General features: G+C 46.4%; 1 protein-coding gene across 2 annotated transcripts in view; it reads left to right on the forward strand.

The window, feature by feature from the left end:
* Nucleotides 1-15614, forward strand: part of CALD1 (caldesmon 1) — a 192555-nt gene that overhangs the window by 64066 nt on the left and 112875 nt on the right. For both annotated transcript variants that reach the window (XM_036010922.1, XM_028525749.2), the window contains exon 2: nucleotides 1291-1384. The gene's annotated coding sequence lies outside the window, so the exon portion shown is untranslated. The remainder of the gene's footprint in view (nucleotides 1-1290; nucleotides 1385-15614) is intronic.

The following is a 15614-nucleotide window of genomic DNA, read 5'->3' on the forward strand; positions in this document are numbered from 1 at the left end:
GCACGAGGTTAGGCAGGATTTCGGCTAGGAGAGGGCTCACAGTTTTCTGTCCTCGTCTCCTCGGGTGTGTAGAAAAGACCTCCAAAATTTGGCCCACAGGAGAAGAAAAGGAATTTCAGTGAGATTTGGAGCTCTTACCACTTTCTGGCTTTGAAAAAGAAGTGTCATGATATGTTTTATCACTCCAACTAGATTTTTAGCTCCTGTAAGGCAGAGCCCACATCCCGTGTATGTTGAACAAGGCACTTCAGAGGCACCCACAATACAATATCGGGTGGGTGCACTCGTGCCGAGTAGGAGGAGACGGTACATCATATTCAGGGCAGGGAGCTAAGGTAGCCTGAAGTGGCTGTTCAGAGTAAGGAACCGGGGGGCAGCTGGTTTTGCCGACTAATTCAGGAGCCCCGATTCCTCGTGTGCAAACCAGCCTTCCTCAGATGCAGACAAACCATAGGTGCCACACTAGGCAGGTTTCCGTTTTGGTTTGATTTGTTTATCTTTTTACCTATAAAACCTGAAATGAGAATGTAGGCCTCCAGGACCAATTTCCAGCAGTGCTATTTCAAACCAGCCCCTTGACCTTGACAGAGGGTGGGGTTGGGGGGTCCCGTTGGGACCCATGTTATTCTGCTAAATGAAAGGCAAGCATTTGAAGGCCAGCGTTGCGATTCCTAGACTCATACTCATTAGCATCCCTTGTAGTATCGCATCAGGGAGGTTTAGGGATGTGACGGTGCTGTAGGGTCACAGTTATGATTATTTTGGTCTAACGTTGAGTGTCTATTGCTGTGTTTCAAGTGCAAGAGAGTTCACCCTAGATGATCTACTAGCGCGTTCTTTCCTATGGTCATCTCTCACCCTCCAGCACCTCCTCTTCTACGACTGGTTGAGTTCTTGACCATCAACAGCAGGAGACCTTGGACAAAGCAAGGGGTCTTTGAGAGTCTGGAACTTGGGAGGCCTGAAGGCTGAGCTTAGAGACAGGATGTTCCTCACTGTGGTCTAAGGCCTTCGTCTCTGACTCTTGGCGTGTGTGGTGCTCCGTTTTGTATGAACTATACCACCTTCTCCACCCCATTGTTTAGAATAATTTAGGGGTTGCTTCTGTGGTGATTGTATTTATTGCCTTTGAAATACACAGCGTACATTCATATCTATGCCTCATTTCCCCTTTCAGGGCCTAGCTGAGAAGAAGACCTGAGGGAGAAAACACAATATTATATAATGTATAGTCTGCATTAATAAAAATTCATTCCACTTAATTGTGCTTCCATTTTCCTTTTATACCAGGTATCACTGAAACATCCCGAGGTCATCCAGCCGAATTCCGCAGGGATTGGTGACCAATCAGAGGGCGTAGACGTGGATATCTGACTGCTTGCCTGTGAGTACGGTTTACGTGACTTGTGGGCAGGGGGCTCTTTTCTTAGCAATTCTGTTGCCTCTCAGCCTGATTTCCTAAGTTCTTGCACCGAAAGATGAATTGTGAGAAGCCAAGTTTTCTGCGATGCCCCTCCTCATTCACTTCCCAGGTAATCAATCTATCAAGTTCAGAAAGAATTGTTTTGTAATACAATTTTTTGCTTTATTTTAAAAATTTTTCCTGCATATATAATATCTTAAGCAGCTCAGTCCCCTTCAGTAGAGAAGTCCTCCCTTCCCGCAGAGAATGCTGGTGACATGAGGGAACGTAGAGAAGAGGAGTCAGTGTTCCAGGGGGGGATAAGCCCACGGCGCACAAACACTGGTGACGTCAGGAGTGTTAAGTGCCCTCAGTTTCCACCAACTCTCCTCAGTTGGGGCCGAAGTTCTACCTGGGCAGCAGGAAGAGGGGATTTTAAAAGGCAGGGGATGGAGAAACTAAAGAAAACTTCACTTGTGCACAGTTTTGCAGAAGTTGGCACCCATAGGAAGAGCAGTTTTTCAGGAATTCAGCGTGGTTCTCAGGCAATTATTGCTTCAGGACGCTCTCAGTTACACCCTCCACCCATCTGCTGTGGCCACCACAGCAAAATACCACAGCTGGGGGGCTGAAGCAACAAAGATTTATTTTCTCAGAGTTCTGGCGGTTAAAAGTCTAAACCAAGATGTCAGCAGGTTTGGTTTCTCTGGAGGGCTCTCTCCTTGACTTCCAGATGACAGTCTTCCCCTGTGTTGTCACACAACCATCATCCCACTGCGTGAGCGTGTCTGGAGCCTCTGTGTGTGTGTGTGTGTGTGTGTGTGTGGTCCAAACTTCCTCTTCATGTAAGGAAACCAGTCATATCAGGTCAAGGCCCACCCTAATGACCTCGTTTTAATTTAATCACTTCTTTGAAGACCTGATCTCTACATTCTGAGGTGCTGGGGGTTAGGACTTGAGCATATGGACCTAGGGGAACACAGTTCAGTCGGTAACACCCGTCGTCACCTCCTCTCTAACGTGCTGATGTTCAGCTTATAGCCTGTGAACTTCTAGTTCTCCTCTCCCGAACTCCCTCAACCTCTGTGTCCCTCTCAGAGCGCTGTTCTGCGCCGCAGTTCTCGAGCGTTCTTTGTGTGCACAGCTCTCATGTCCCTGTGGCGCTTCATGATTTTTGGAACTGAAGAAGGTGCCTTTTACATCTCTCACAGCCCTAGCGGAGGGTTGGGGTACAGTAGACATTTAATAGTATTTAGTAAATGACTGACTGAATGAATAAATAAGTGAAAAGATTAGACGAAGCCTCTGAATCTACAATTTACGTGCTTTAAAACTACTTTTAAAGGATGGTTGTCGGTGGCGCTTTCTCTTTATTTGCCACCCCTCTGTCCCCGGCAACGGGTGGAAATAGGTCAAGGTCAAGGCTGGTGAGGGGCTGAAAGGAAAATGATTAACTGATGGCGGAGAGTTACCTCTCTCCTCAGAGAGGCAGGAAACAGGCAGTAAATAGCATGCGTTTGCCCCAGATAAGGTCACTCTCCCTTGAGAACATGGCTTGGGAACCCAGAGGGAAGGGTAGTGAGTTTTCGCTGGGACGGAGTCTGAGGGCCTGTGAGGCATCCAAGGGCACAGGTCTAGAACATAAGGGGTATGCATGTCCGAAGCTCAGGTGGGGACTAGAGACAGAGATGTTCACGGTCCTAACCTCCACGCAGGAGTCAAAACCGTGACAGTGGGTGAGGCCACCCAGAGAGATTGGGTGGAAGGAGGGGAGCGGGGCTTTAAAAATGCCACCCGGACTTGTATGTAGCAAGTTTCCCTGTTAAAGAAGAGGAGAGAGACCCTCTCAAGAGAAAGAAATCTTCATGCTACTTCTAATGAGGGTTTGTAAGAACATGTGTATTAGCGAATGTGTATGTCTAGCTATTTCTCTGTCCTCTTATTTCTTTAGGTCTTTTTTTAAAATTTTTCCCCAAGGACATGCTCCTTGCTTTTTAGAGAGGGAGGAAAGAAGGGCGCAAGAGAGAGAGAAACATTGACCACTTGCCTCCCTTATGCTCCCTGACTGGGGATCAAACCTACAATCTAGGTATGCACCCTGACTGGGGATCGAACCCGTGACCTTCATGGTGTATGGGACAACGCTCCAACCCACACATCAACACCTTCCTTTGGGACCATTTTCATCAGCCAGTCAGAACTGGCCAGACTGGATAGTGGGAGGGACCCAGGATTCCGTCTGAAAAGATAGAAAAGTCAGGTCCCTTTCAGGGTCAGGTGCCATGGAATATTGTCTTGTCTGGACAGTAAAGGGACCAGTTGGGGAGAATGTACCTCTTTTGCTCCCTGAACTCGCTCCTTAGTCCGTGGTTCTCTGCTGATCTCCCCGCATCTCCTGTGCTTTAGTGAAGCTTCGGAAACAGTTTAGAGTTTCCCAGCAAGGCCGCAATGGGGGCTGGTGGGGTGTCAATGGGCCATGGGTCATGACCCCATAACAGGCTTCTCCCCTCTGGGCTCCACCATCCAATATCACATCTAACGGGGTCATGTTTACCCCCGCGCTGAATTTCCCTAATTTTTCCTGCTTACTGTGATGCAAGGAAAAGGGGAAAAGGTATTTGCTTCTCTTTTATCTCCCAAAGTGTTATTTCTTGTAAGTTCCCTCCTTGCTTATTTTTCTCTCTCCCTTAGTTCTCTTTCTTTAGCAGAAACCCTTGATCTTTCCTCGAATTGCCTGATTATTAGCCAAAGAGGCCAACAGAGGTCTAGAAGCTTCCTCCTTCTTGTCTGCATACCCCCACCCATTTTTCAAACAACGAACTTAAAGATACCAGCTTTCTTCAAGTAACTTCTTACATGCTTTCCTCTTGGTGTGCTTTGGGTAGCCCGGAAACAGATTCCACTTTTCTCATAGCTACCCAGAAATGCCAGTGACACTGGCATCAGTGGTTTTTGTGCACATTGCTATTTACCTACAAGGAGAAGGGCGAAATTCTGAGGTCAAGAGGAAACAGTCCTGCGGTCTATGAATGGGCGAGGTGAGCGGGTCCAAATGAATGGTGGCCGGTGGCCAGCAGAGGTGCCTCCTGACTGTGTTTCATTAATTTCAGGCAGCTGAAGGACTTGGACAGAAAGATAATTTTCCCATGAACACGTAAAAGAAGTGCTTTCAGTTGTGTGCAGGCTTTGCCCTCGTTTCAGAATAGCATAAATGGGAGACTTTATAACCACTGTGGGCCAGTATTTTTGGAGTCACTTGAAGCTCCAGATGGAGTGGAAAGAGAAGAGGTTTTTTTTTTTTTCTTCCTTTTTCCTTGAGTTGTGTTGAACAAGCCTCCCTGGACACCCTCGACAAAGCGTTGGGTCTCCGGTTTAGTTCAAGTGTGCCCAGACTTCTTGCAGTAAGATCTAAAGGGGCCTCTCCCACAACTCAGGGTCTCTCCCACCGACTTCTGGTTGTGGATGTGCAGCGAGGCTCATATGTGAGAAAGCCTGGAGACCACTCCTTCCCCAAGAGTCTTACCCCACGGAGCCTGCTTTCAGGCCCCTCTCATGGGGCCTGAGAAGGAAAACATACCATGAGCTCAAGTTTGGTTGGGGGCTGAGAGGATATGAGGAACACGGATACCGTGGTTTCCCAACATGCTGGAAACCTTCATCATAAAGAGGGTGAGAGAACATTCCAGCATCACCCACGTACAGATTTTTGGCCCAATGCTGGCGTTTTCCAGGCCAGGGGATTACGCCTGGCCCACCAAAGCACCTCCGTGAAAGCACACAGCCCTGCCTAGCACGGCCGTGGATGGAAATCGGTTGTGCCAGGGTGGACACGCCCTGGCGGAGGGCACAGACAGCAGGGAGAAAAACAGACAATGGTACCAGGAGTTCTTTTCTAGAACTTTCCGGCCTTTAGTTTCAGTAAGCGTGAGTTAGTAGGCAGTGAAGAGAAACAAGATGATTGTGTTATATAGCTTTCAACCAAAACTACCAAGTCTTTGTTATTGTTATTCTATTACAGTTGTCCCAGTGTTTCCCCCTTTGCCCCCTCCACCCAGCCTATCCCCTGCTCCCACAGTCCATCCCCACACCGTTGTCCACGTCCTCAAATTCTTACCTGAGGTTCCAACTCTGATGAAATCTGCCCAGTTCAAGGACACAGACTCAACTGCTTCCCAACTCTGCTTTGGGATGTTCAGCAAAACACAGTTGGGACAATCTTGTGCTATTCCACGCGACAGACCTCCAGTGGGATTAAGTAGAACAAGCCCTCAACCCTCGGAGGCCCAAAAGTCTGAGACGTTTTCCCTCCCACCGTTCTCTGTGTCTCAGGTCCAACCTCATGTCGAATTAAATCTAGATATTTTTAAATTGACTTTTACTAGAGGAGACGGCAGGACTGCATTCCCGGAAATAGGTATTTTAGGCCAAACTTCATTCTTAGGTTTTGTTTTTTTCCTCCTCCTCTTTTTTTTGCTAATGCAAAACAACATGTCCATCATTCACTCTAACACCAGCCTTTAAGAGCTGGAGACAAATGGAGTCTGAATATTCACGCCCATGTGCTACAAATGAGCTGTGATTTCAGGATGCTGGCTGCTGCTCTGACAGGGGAAAAGAGCGGTTGACTCGTTTAATATTTTTGGCTGAAAACACTTCGTTCAAGGGGGATGGAGAAGGCCAACATTAATATTGAGTCCTGTTATTTAATGACCCAAAATGATATACCGTGGAATGGAGCATCCTGGGTCTGGGAAAAAATTGGATTGATCACATCCAGAGATGCGGAGGGGGAGTGAGTGCAAACATATGGGGGGCCCGGAAGGAAGGGGCGCTTCTAGAAAGCCTTTTCTCCCGATTCTTCAAAGAATTGCACCCTTAAATATGTTGTGCCCATGGGTGGGAATGTGCTTCCATCACAGACGTACAAAATGTATACACATACAGACGTGTGTTACAATGAGAGACTCTGGGGATGTATCTAATGGCCTCCCCCAGATCGCCTGCTAACGCTTTAGAAATAAAAGATGCAGTTGGGGTTGTTGGGGAGGCTTGTGACCGCTATTAGCACCATCTGTCTTTCTTCTTGTTCTTCAAACATATATTCAGTCACTCATTAAGTTATTCATTTTCCAGCTGTATATTGAATTGGACCCCCTCCATCCCAGGTGCTATGTGAGGTCTGGGCTGCATTAGCGATTCGAGCGTTCCTTCCCTCTCTCCTATAAAGTGGACTTTTGTTTGATTCCATGCAATGGAAAATTTGGTGAATCCAATAATGTGGTCATTGACGTAAATTGTGATTTCTGATACTTTTATTTGTTTTTTCATGGGCTTCATCTTGGCGAGGAGTCACAATATTTTAAATTTCTCTGCCCTCTCATCCACCTATCATACTTAACTATGTGGTTTATGGGCAGAACACGGCGATGCACTGGCTCTATCTGTAATTCTCCTTTTCTGCAGATTACTTTGAAGGATGATGCATAATGGATCCCCAACACCATGTTTCCTAAATTCTGGTTTTCATGAAGCATTTTCTTTAAGGGGGCGGGGGTATAATAGCAGTTTTGAAGTAATTGAAAAGTAGAAGCAAAGGAACAGTGCTGCGGTGGTTTTTATGGAATGCTCATAAGAATCCAAGGTGAGAGACCCAAGGTGAGAGACCCCCATGGCGGATTTGCCATGCAACCAGTGGAGCTTAAGCCGTGGGGCCGTTCCCTTGGACAGATTCCTGCCTGGTCCCTTGTGCCTGACTAGTAACACACATTTCATATCGCGTTCTCTCCCTTCAAGCAGGCCTCCCACAAAACCTGGGTCTGCCCTGAGGCCGACACAAGCAGACCAACTTAGATGACACAGCGGGTAGCTATCGGTAAACAAGCGAAACAAAAGAAATGGTGGAAACTGAGAGGTATTCTACATGGATCTTTCAATGTAGAATGAAGTCAGCTTATTGTCTAAGGTGAAACCCACTTAAACGAAATAATACATCGGTTTGCCAAAGCACCGGTGGGCATAAACAGGGTTTTTACTTCATTTATGAACATCAAATAGGAACTTCCCCTAACGTGGAGCAGGCCCAGCACAGGGCTTTTAGGAAGGGGCTTTGCAGAGGAGCGGGGATGCTTCCAGACAACCACATGGTCGTGTCATCACTGAGGATCTTGCCACGGTCTGCCTGTGTTACGCATTTACAGGTCGTGTGAGACGGAGCTCAGTAGCGTGATTAAAAGTACAGACAGGGAGGCCCGGCTGTGGGGTGTAAATCCCTGCTCTGCCATTCACTAGATCCGTGACCTCGAGCAAACGACTCACCTTCTCTGGGCCTCAGTCTTCTTATCTAAAATGGGGACACTAGGATTATTATAAAGGTTTAAAGTGATATTCATAAACTTGTTAGAACTGGGCTTGGTAAATAGTGAGTGCGACGTTACCGTTGGCTAAGTAAGTAAATTTCTCCATCTGGACCCACGTGGAGCCCACCACGTGTTCACTGGTGGGGTTGGCCTGGCACGTGTGTGTAGTGCCTGACCCAGCCCATGGTCAGCCGTTAGCGAAGGACTCCAGAGGTCAGGGGTCACAACCTGCAGCCTGAGGCCCCCAGAGACCTGCAGATGTGCTTCCTTTGCTCAGCATGGATTTTTTGTTTTTAATTTGGATTTGAACGCTTTTAGGGATCCATGCATTCTCCATTTCCCCACAGGCCACCACTTCCCAAACATGGACCACTTTGGTCCTTGAAAGCATTTGAGTTGGTCCTTGCTGGAGAAAGGAGCAAACACATAGTATGTGGACACTCCGACAGTTACGGTTCCTGTGTCAGGAGTGGGGAGGCGGGGCTGGTGAGGACGTGCACTGTGAGCCTCTCTCACGCCCTGAGGCCCTGCCTGCAGGGTTCCAATGAGCCTACCCATCCCTGTTTCTATACTAATAGGCACAGAAGTGGAATAAAAAATAAGTCGAGTAAGTACCTGCTTGAAACAGAGATGTGCACGGCCTGATGCTGGAAGATCATTTTCGTCACGGACTGAGCTGACCGAGGCTGTGTCGGTCATGCTGGGGTCAGGAGCAACTCAAAAGCTCAGTGGCATAAACAAAAAATGGTTGTCACTCATGCTTTCCCTCTAACCCTGGATAGGCCAGGGTCTCTGGTCTATGTCATTGTCATCCTTACTTGGGGACCTCAGCTGGCAGCTGCTTTCTGGAGCTCTTGGTGGTTACCGCGGTAGAGAGAAAGGAAACCTCCAAAGGGTCTCGTATCAGCAATTAAATGGTCTGCCCCCGCAGTGACATGACACTCGTGTTCGCAGCTCACTGGCCAGGACCGGTCACTTGGCCCCAGCGGACCCCAGGGAGGCCAGCAAGTCACAGCTGTGGCGTTCTTTGGAACTTGGGTTCTCAGGCCAGAAGCTTTTCAGCAAGTTCAACTCAGCAAATATGCCCTTGCATCTGTAAGGGCACCACAAAAATAAAAAATAAAATAAATAAAATAAAAGGCCAGCCAACCCACGGAACAACAAAATGCACTTTGAGGGGTTGGCAAAGGACATCTGGGCCCTGCCGTTTTAGGAGAAGCAGGAGTTCTGGAACATTTGAATAGCAAAGCCGTAGAGCAGAGATCACCAAAAAGAACAGTGACAACAAACAATGTTGCAGAAGTTGAGAGAGAAGGTGGTGCTGGAGTAAAGACAGGACCGAGTCAGACTCTAGACACGTGTATGGGATTGGCAGAGAGACTGGAGGCCACTTCAGGTGACAGAAGAGAGGAGGCGGGGACAAAGGCCCGGAGGTGGAAACCAGGGCCGGATCACTGTAGGATGAAGAAGGTGGCCTGGACCGTTTGCGTGTGAGGGTGGCGTCGGGAGGGGAGCCAGGTGATAGGTGCACAGAGCGAGTCCACGGCGGACCTCTGAGGTCCACGGAGAAACAGCGTGGCGGCACGTGGGAGGGAGATCATCCTTCCTCACTAACGCCCTCTGACACCGAGGCACCTAAACTTCCCAGTCACTTAGCCCTCACCTGCTTATTCCCCAAACCTAGTGTCCCGGATGCCCAGCTGCTTCCCGGGCCCACAGGACAGTCCTGAACGGAGACGGTAGTAAACCTTGGGTTGGTCCTAATGCCAGAGTAAAGCTTCTTTAATCGCTCCTCCTGCTAAGAAAGAATATTCTAGTTCAAGTGAACTAGCCTCTCATTGCTAGGGTCAGCTCAGCCTCGTTGCTATGTAACATCTGGTTTTGAAATTCGGCCGAGACCCTGACTTAAATCTGTTTAACTTAAAAAGCAGCAAGAGAACATCTTGTTTTCATGACTGTCCAGAGGCTGAGTGTCAACAAATGAAAGGTCTGTTTGGGGTATTCGGAGTGGAAAAGCTGGTCGTGAGATGTTCTGCCACTGGGGGAGATTTATTGCGGACTATTTGTTTCTTGGAATCGTGCACCAAAGTTTGAAAAAAAAACAAGTGGGCCAGCTTCGTTTAAATCAGCCAAGTTCTGTTTGATGGTGGGCGAGAAACACGCTTTTATCGTCTGACGGCCCCTGAGCTGGACAGTTTCTAGAAAGACGCCTTCACTCACGCCGCCCGCTTTGGCCGTGCGAAGGTCACGCCTTACATGGATTCCCTGTGTCAGTACAGAGCCATCGTTTCTACGTCTCTCACACAGGGTCTGCGGAGGGAAAGAAGGGGCGGGAAGAGCTGGCCATCCCTCAAACCTGTGACTAGCGCCTTCACTCCCTCACTCCTCACTGCGCTGGAAGACAAGAGTGGAGAGGAGTTTGACTTATCAGCACCTGGAAGAGAGAGGGTCTGGCACACAGGAGATGTCGATATATATTTGCTTAATGAACAGGAACGCTAGTGTTCGCGTCTCCTTTATGATGCACGTCTGCATGCGTTACTCTCGTTCCTGGTTGGAAAAGCTCTTTCTTCTGCCTCCGGCTTATGCTAGCCCCTCCAGAACCACTGAGTCATGCCCATAGTTCTCTCTGATAGCAGCTTGTGTGTTTTCCTTCCTCACCCTTATCCCAGTTTATATTTTATTTACTGCCTGTCTCCACCATGAGACTGTCAGAATGATGAGGGCAGGTATTCACAAATTACATGCCCCGACAACCAATGTGGCTAGTGCGTGAATGGTGCTTGAAAATACTTGTTGAGTGTTTTTATTGACGTTTGCATGGTGGTAGAGCCTTAAGCAGTCTTATTATATATAAATTTAAGCACAAAGAAGATAACAATAGGGTTACAATGCAGCTGAATGTACGGGGCCTTTTGTGGGATGACTGCCGTTCATTGGACCGCACACTCTACTGAAGGTCAGTCACAGTGGGATGGGTTGGTCTACCCACCTCTCCGGTCTCACAGTTGTCAGGGCGCATCTGCCATTATTGCTGCCCACGATTAATGTCATGGCCCGTGGCGGTAGTTTAGGGTTGATTTTTCTCTCCAATAATTGACTCACTCCCAGTGGAATGAAATCTTTGACTTTAGCCTCACGAGCTAAATTTTGGCCCACCAAAACACTGGGTAAAGGCAGTACAAGGAGCTGTGGTCAGAAAGATGTGCTGGGTGCCTGGTGGGCATACGGCTTCAAACGCACACCCATTTGTCTGGTGGTCCTCGTAGATGTTTTTGAAGGTCTCGCAAAATACGAACATTTCAGCGGGAGGGGGAGCGGACTGGATTCACTTGCTCCGGGTTGCTCTGGCTGCCTGTGTAGACAGGGTAGACGTGGGAATGGTGTGCGAGTTCCAAAGGCTCTCTAGGGACATGCTCGTGCATTTACAAGAGGTGCAATTCCACAAGAGTTTCTTGCTTTGTATACTTGAAAACATTCCCAAAGCAACAAAGTTGGATGCAGAAAAAATAATGAGAGAGGAGAAAAATAATACTCTGAATTCTGAACAATTCTACTTTAATAGGTTGATCTGTCTGCCAGCTGGCCACATTGTTGACTACTTGTAATATATACTTTTGGTAGGCCACATTTAGTTCTTGGAACTGTTTATATTAGACTGCAGAAACTTAATTATTCTAAAGTTGGCAGAACTCACTTTGGTTACTTAATACAAAATTGCTTAGTCATCTTTATACATAGTGCAGACAGCATTGTTTGAGTGTGAAAAACTGGGAAATGGCAAATGTGCCCCAAAGAGATTTCGGGTCAGGTAGGAAAATAAGAAGGTGACGTTTTTTTCAAGAGGCTTAGCAGGTGGCTGCCACATGTTCTAATCTGACAGTCTAGGTGACTATGGAGTTGAAGTCCTTGATTGCAAGTTATTTTTCTGTTGTTGGCTTTTTTTTTTTGGTGGATTTTGTCAGTAGCAAAATACGGCTGCTTCTGCCGCTTAGTTTGTATTCTAATCCTAGATTTTTCAAGATTCATGATTTTCCAACAAGAGAGGGAGGAACTCCGGCGTCAGCTGACAGAACAGCTTTCTTCTCAGAAACAAACAAGGATGTCATTTCAACCCCGTTGTCACAAAGACCCCCCCACCTTTGTCCCTTTGGATTTGATTATATATCTTAGCATCCTTGAACTACCACCTTCCAAACGCGATACAGATTTATAGAGCTTCAGCAGGAAGCGGGTGTGCAAAAGGAGTTTCTTCCGTGTATTTTTGAGTCTGAAGTGGCGCTGAGGGGCTCATTTTTCCGGGAATGCCCACGGCAACCTCACACTCTTCCTGCGACCTGGGCTGGGGCTCCTAAGAGAGATGGTGGAGAAAGATAAAAGTCCTATAGCCAGTGCGTGGCGACAGCAGGCCTGGAGAGGGCGGGTTCCCCAGCCAACATCCAGAACAGGGTCTCCTGTTTCTAATTACCGAGCATGGTCAGAGAGCAAAATCGGGCAACACTTCTCCTGAGACTGATGGAAGCATTTAAATCAGCTCTGCATGTCAGTGTTTTCTAATTATGATGGAGGAGTGGCAAGGAATCTCCAAAGGCCTTGGAAATTTGGAGTGTTTCAGGTCAACCCCGATCCTCTTTGTTTCTTATCCATTATACGTTCTGCTTTATCCTTCTTTCTCTTCAAACGTCACAGAATCAACTTATTCCCCCAGTTAGTAAGCCCAATACCCCTCTTTCTGAAACCGGAATGTCTTTCTAAGGCCAGGTTCTTTTCCACCAGAGGACAAGAACTTCACATCATTACCTAAAGTGGAGCTCCAATATAAACCATCACCACCCCCAAGGTTACTAAGAGCTTAGATGGAGACATGCATTTTGACAGTGTGTTAGCTGAATTTGTCTGTTAACCAGTTAAATCCTTTGAACAAAAAGTGCCCTGGAATCCATTTCACTTCAACAAAGGTGAACCTAAGGCTGACTGACTATAAGATACAATCATAGCCAGATCTCTGAGGGATTACAATCTTCTAGGAAAGACAGCCATGTCCTTAGTAATTAAAGTACAAGCTATAGACTAAGTGTTGCAATAGAAATATAATGTGGGTATCAGGACAAACTCATATCGGTGTGTCCGTGGTTCGGAGATCCTGGAGTCTTATGCTGGTCTTACGCCTATGCTGTGAGACATTCTTTATGCAAAAAAAGCCCAGAAATTCTCAAATTAACAAACTGATGAAAGTACCATCTAAATGAGTCATATGAAAGCAAAGAGGAAGCAGTCTGGGTGTTTTTCAATGTATTATTTAACTGCTGTATAGATTTATATGTTTAAATTATGTGTCTATTGTGTCTAAGGGGCGTAATGAATCATGTCCCTTGGTTCGGTGTCAGAGCCTCTCAGCTTAGATTCTAAACTCTCAGAACGTCGTCTTGAACTTGCCTCAGGATTCCAGAATGCACTAAATGCGTTTGATGATCATGATGAATAGAAGTTGAAAAAAACTCACCAGGGAGTAATTAGTCCCTGGTCAATAATAACATGTCCTTCATGCACAAAAATGTTGCTTTGGACACAGTACCTCTAGGACAATCCTTTGAACTGTTTCCAACGCTGTGCGTGGATTTTCATTGGGCCATCTAAACTCTGTCACCTTGCTAACATCTTGTATTAACAGGATAGCTAACTGAGGCTTTCGATCTTGTTTTTTTACGACCATACTGGAAGTATTCGTTGAAAAGCCAATTACAAGGAGCAGACCCATGGCTTGCTGACATTTTATAGCTGAGGAGACCAGAAAGGTCAGGAGGTCATGCGCAAGTAAAGCTATTATTATGTAAAATATGATGATCTCTGTGCTGTACTTTTCATTGATAAAGACCTAGGACCTTTGGTTTCAAATAAACTGCTCTTAGGCCTTATTGTGCAAATTGATCTCTCTTCAGTGTCTTCCTCTTCTTTTGTATTTGCCAAGCATTTTATTTTCTTGTAGCAAGGGCCCAGGCACAGCGAGATGGCCCAGCCAAAAAGACTCTCCATGGGAGAAGAGATGGGTCCCTAGTGAGGGGACTGAAAGGGTCCAACCATGCTTTGAGATTTGACCTGTGCCACAGCTCACATTTTATTCCCTCTTTTCTCGCAGCTTGTAAAGTCTTTGCAGACAGACACCGTGTCTTACACACCTTCATGTCTCTGAACTACATAAGGTTACTTCACACGGTACGATCATTTTGTGTTAGGAGTTGGAGGGACTTCCAGCACAGCTACCCAGCAGAACTTTGTGTGACGACAGGAATGCTCTCAGTCCTGTCTAATGTGGGGGCCACTGGACACAAGTGACCACAGAGCACTTGAAGTGGGCTACTGAGGCCGAGGACGCGAATTGCTCATTTTATTTCATGTTAATTCATTTTAATTTTCATTGCCTCAGGTGATTAGTGACGTAGAATCTTAAAGATATCTTTCCCTACAGTCCTGTAGGGATGGCTGTTTCCCTTCCACCTGGGTGTTTCTACTAACAGGGCTTCGTGCTTTCTTAGCAGACCTACCCGTTGTCAGAAAACTCTGTTGGGGCCAGGACCCAGGCCTCACCACATCAGAGCTAACCTCGGTTATCAGGAATACTTAGAAAGCACATTTATCCTTTTTTTTTTGCAAAGCTGTGCATTTTTTTCCTCACACAGACACAGTCTGTGTAGGTCGAAAACCCTTAGTTCACTCTATGCCTCTTAGTCTTCCCCAGGGGCCACAATGGCTGCCGTAGCCATGTGCCTGCTCCAGTTGAGTCTTATCCCATGTCTTTCAGTCTAATTCTCCTCGAAGTTGCCAAGGAAAAATACTTTTAACTTTTGGAAATGGCACAGAAGGAATTGTGCTCCAAATTTTCACTTCTTCCTCTTCTAGGAAAAGCCCTCAGGTTGGTTTAGAGATCAGTATAATAGCAATCCTGGTTTTCCACTGATGGGCTGTGGCTAAGGAGCTGGTACAGAAGTCCTGTATGTCTTTGTCACCTTTCTTTAAATGGAGGTAAATCTACCTGTCTTCCGAGGGAGGATCAAACAACGATAGCCATGGAGTTTTGAACAACAGGAAGTGCTCCAAATAAGACAGTAGCAATTGTGATAACATTTGAAGATGCGACTACAATTTCTAAATGTGTTGCCTTCCCAAGTGTTGGAGTCAGCATACAAATATATAAACACCGTCACTTCGCAAATCTCAAAGGTCCCAAGTGTCCATTGAATTGGACAAAGAAGGCACAAAGACATTGCTTTTAGTGACATTAAGTCTGTCGGTTCCCCTGTTTTGCAAATGGAAAGTTAAAGATAGAGAAAAGGTAACAATAAAAGACTGAGTGGGGAAAGGGAAGAGGAACAGGATGTGACCGGTTAGCTCTAGGGCTCTGGGTTCTAGATTCCGCTGATCAGAGAACAGAAGCAACCTGACAAGGCCAAGTTCTCCATGTTGTTCCCAATCACTCTTATTTTTGTATTGCTGGTCTTTGCAAATGTGCCTTGATGACTTCGTGTGCTTTTTTTTTTTAAAGTAGCATGGATTTTTGGAACAAAATGGTGAAGGTTGAACTAAAGTTAAGTCCAAACTGTATGTTACCATCCATGTGTTTATTTGGTTTTTGAGTCCCAAATGAACCATTCGGTTCAGAAAAGAGCAAAGCAAGTTGATAAATTGAAATGTTTTTTAAAAGGACAAAAGTTCATTTTCTACGGTCAGAGTGAAAACATTGCCAGATTTACTGTGTGACTACCGCGAATGTGGGTTTATATAACTTTCGAGATTCATATATAACCTATTACCAAAGTCTTTAATCCTTTTTGTAAACACTGATCAGTCAATAAAATACA

Source organism: Phyllostomus discolor, chromosome 10, assembly GCF_004126475.2.
Source record: "Phyllostomus discolor isolate MPI-MPIP mPhyDis1 chromosome 10, mPhyDis1.pri.v3, whole genome shotgun sequence".
Lineage (NCBI taxonomy): Eukaryota > Metazoa > Chordata > Mammalia > Chiroptera > Phyllostomidae > Phyllostomus > Phyllostomus discolor.